The sequence below is a fragment of the Galeopterus variegatus genome, unplaced genomic scaffold (genome assembly GCF_000696425.1).
Source record: "Galeopterus variegatus unplaced genomic scaffold, G_variegatus-3.0.2 Scaffold6955, whole genome shotgun sequence".
Taxonomy (NCBI): Eukaryota; Metazoa; Chordata; class Mammalia; order Dermoptera; family Cynocephalidae; genus Galeopterus; species Galeopterus variegatus.
Window position 1 is genome coordinate 110,270 of NW_007733066.1, and position 2,977 is coordinate 113,246.

Consider the following 2,977-nt stretch of genomic DNA (forward strand, 5'->3'; position numbering starts at 1 on the left):
AGGCAATATTTTACTAGAAGAAAAAAAAATGGGGGATTAATTTCTCATCTCTCATGTTCCACTTAAAAAAAAACAGAAAAAGCTAAATCCTAGGGAAAATTAAAACAGACTCCCATTAGAGTACTAGTTATACATTAAAAAATGACTTTCATCTGCTTTTTTTGCTTTTTGGATCTGATTTGCAATGAACAGTATATATTGGCATTATATTAATCCTAAAATATAATTTTTGCCATTTTGCTTGACAATTGAGTAAAAAAGAAACCCCGTAAAATATAGATTATGATGGCTAATAAAATTTTGTTTGCTTTTTTTTTTTTTTTGGTTACTTTTCACATGAGTTAGATGACATAAAAAATGCATTTGTACCATTTAAAAAAATCAGGTAAAAATGGACAAATTTAATGGAAACTTGTGATTCATGGTGTTTTAATAAAATCTCTGCTAATATTGCACAGTGAAAAATTGCAATCTACTGAAAAATAATGAAAAATAATATAAAGTATATGACTATCACTTTTAAGTTTGTGCCAAATGTTTGAAACTAATACAAGTATTTTTAAAAGCCTCAATTATTCACCAGGTGGCAGTCTTTTCCTTAACAGTGGTCAAATAATCTTGATCTACTTTACTACATGTTTTAAGAGACAGTGTGACTTAGGCGAACAGAGATCCTGCTAAAATTTACTCTCACAATGCTGAATTTCAATACTCTCTCTCTTCTGAAAACATACTCCCTAAAATAGCCCAGAGAAAATTGTATATTCTCTATTATGCCGTCTCTAATCATTTCCCTTTATCATGATTTTTCCTTCTCTCTCTTTATTCAGAGAGAAACCACATTTTATTTGAAGATTCATAGTGTGTTTAGATTATACCTATTTTAGCTTTTCTGTAGTCTTGCAGGCCTGGGCCATTTCCTCTCTCTTGACTTTTAGGTAACTCTGAAGTCATGCTCAATCTTCCTGGCTCCATCCAACCTTTCATAGATTCACAACCCTCCCTACTCATGGTGCAGATATATAGGAAGCTTTTCCTCAGAGGCGTCCTCACATTCCCAGAATTCACCAAGTTTGTGCCCTGTATTTGAAACCTAATCATAACAATTTGGAAGCATGATACAAAAATGAATCTTTAGATATAGACCAAATTAGCATACTTGGTTCTAAAATTATGATGATGATGATGGTAATAATATTAATAAATCAAATGAAAACACACCAGGCACTTTACATCAACTATTTCAAATTTCTAATTCTCATAATAATTGTGAGATCTAGCTATTTTCTGTTTCAAGTTAAATAACTACTGTTGGGTCGCACAAGTAGTAAGCGGTGAAGCTAGAATTTTAACCCACATTTGTCTAGATTCCAAACCTGGTCTTTTTCCACCGTAAATATTTCCTCTTATGACATTAAAACATTTATGTATATTTATATGTTTTCCTGTTCCACAATATCTAAGGCTAGGATTAGAGTGATAAATGTGACAACTATTTCTATTTGATTGTAGACAAAAACTAAATTTTAGACTTGGCTCAAGAATAATCTTAGTAATCTTTGGGGTAAATTTCCTCAACTTCTCTAAGCTTCACTTTCCTCATATCTGGAAAAGGTGATGGCTCCAGGAGTCACTGTTTATGGGGGTTGGGGGGTGAGGGTAATATCAAAATGTTCTTTAATTCTGTCTCTGATTTCAAGTCAGACATTGACTCTGGTTTTTGGTTGAGAGAATCAGGCAGCCTAGGTTGGGAAAGTAGAACATGGGGCAGCAAAGAAACAATTCGTCCAAAAAGAGGTGCTTCTAGAACACATGATTTAATGTACACCACCTTCAAGTCAGGCATTGAATTTAGGCTAAAAAGCAATAAATGAAATGTACTCAATGTGTGCTTTCCTAAGGCTTGTAATTTAAGGTCAGGCCAGAAGAATAAAAAGCTCCTCAGATGAGTAAAGTGTTCATGGGCTCTGACTCTCTAGGATAAAGTATGCAAGAGAAGTACAAATTAGCAACACTTAACACATATTTAATTTGTCAAATAAACATTTTAAAAGTTTAAGCATTTTATTGATAGATAGAGCTAACAGTTATAAGTGTGCATAGCAAAAATATTTCATATTGATTCCATACATGGTAAAGAGTATATCATATTATTCTGAACAGAAAACACCATCTAATATGTAATAATTAACAGTGTCATACCCAACATATTTCATTGTTCCCTAAACCACTGAATAGTTTTTAAACACATTTTTGTCATCTTCATAGAAATATGATGGTATTAGTCTCTATCTTCTTTTATTGAATTTCTTCAGTTTCTGTCTTGCATAATTTAATATGGCTATTTATTAGGTGTTAAGCACTATTCCCCTTCTCCCACAAAATATAGATATAAATACAATTGGAAAGTCAATATTGTTCAGAAAACAGAAAGAGTGAGGACGTATGTTAAAAATCACTTTTATTTGTCTTGAAGCTGCAATTAATTGCCAGATTAGATTCCTTGAGGTCAGGGGCTTCTTTGTAACTATATTTTAACAATATTTTGGTCACAGTAGGCAGCAAAGAAAATTTGAAAGATAAAAGAATAAGGAGAAGAAATGAGGAAATACATAATTCCTTTATCAAAACTTTGCTCACCCAAACCATTCTCCTTAGTTTCGTGTATCTCTCCCCATCTTGAGTTGTTCTCCTTGGGGCTCTGAAGTTGGAGAAGAATCAGAGAGAGTGATTCTCTACCACAAATTCTTAGCATAGATAAAAATAAGTATGGTGATTGCATCAGGTCACCTTGAGAATCTCCTCCAAATCTAATAAACTACGATTTTAAGAAAAGCAGTTTCATTTTCCTTTATTTTTATTATGGGTGGGGTGTGCACCTGTGTGTGTGTGCATTTAGAAAGAAGGCAGATATGAAGATAAAGTAAATTTGGTTAAGTTTCATTTTGTAACCTGAGGAATAGAAAAATTAATAATA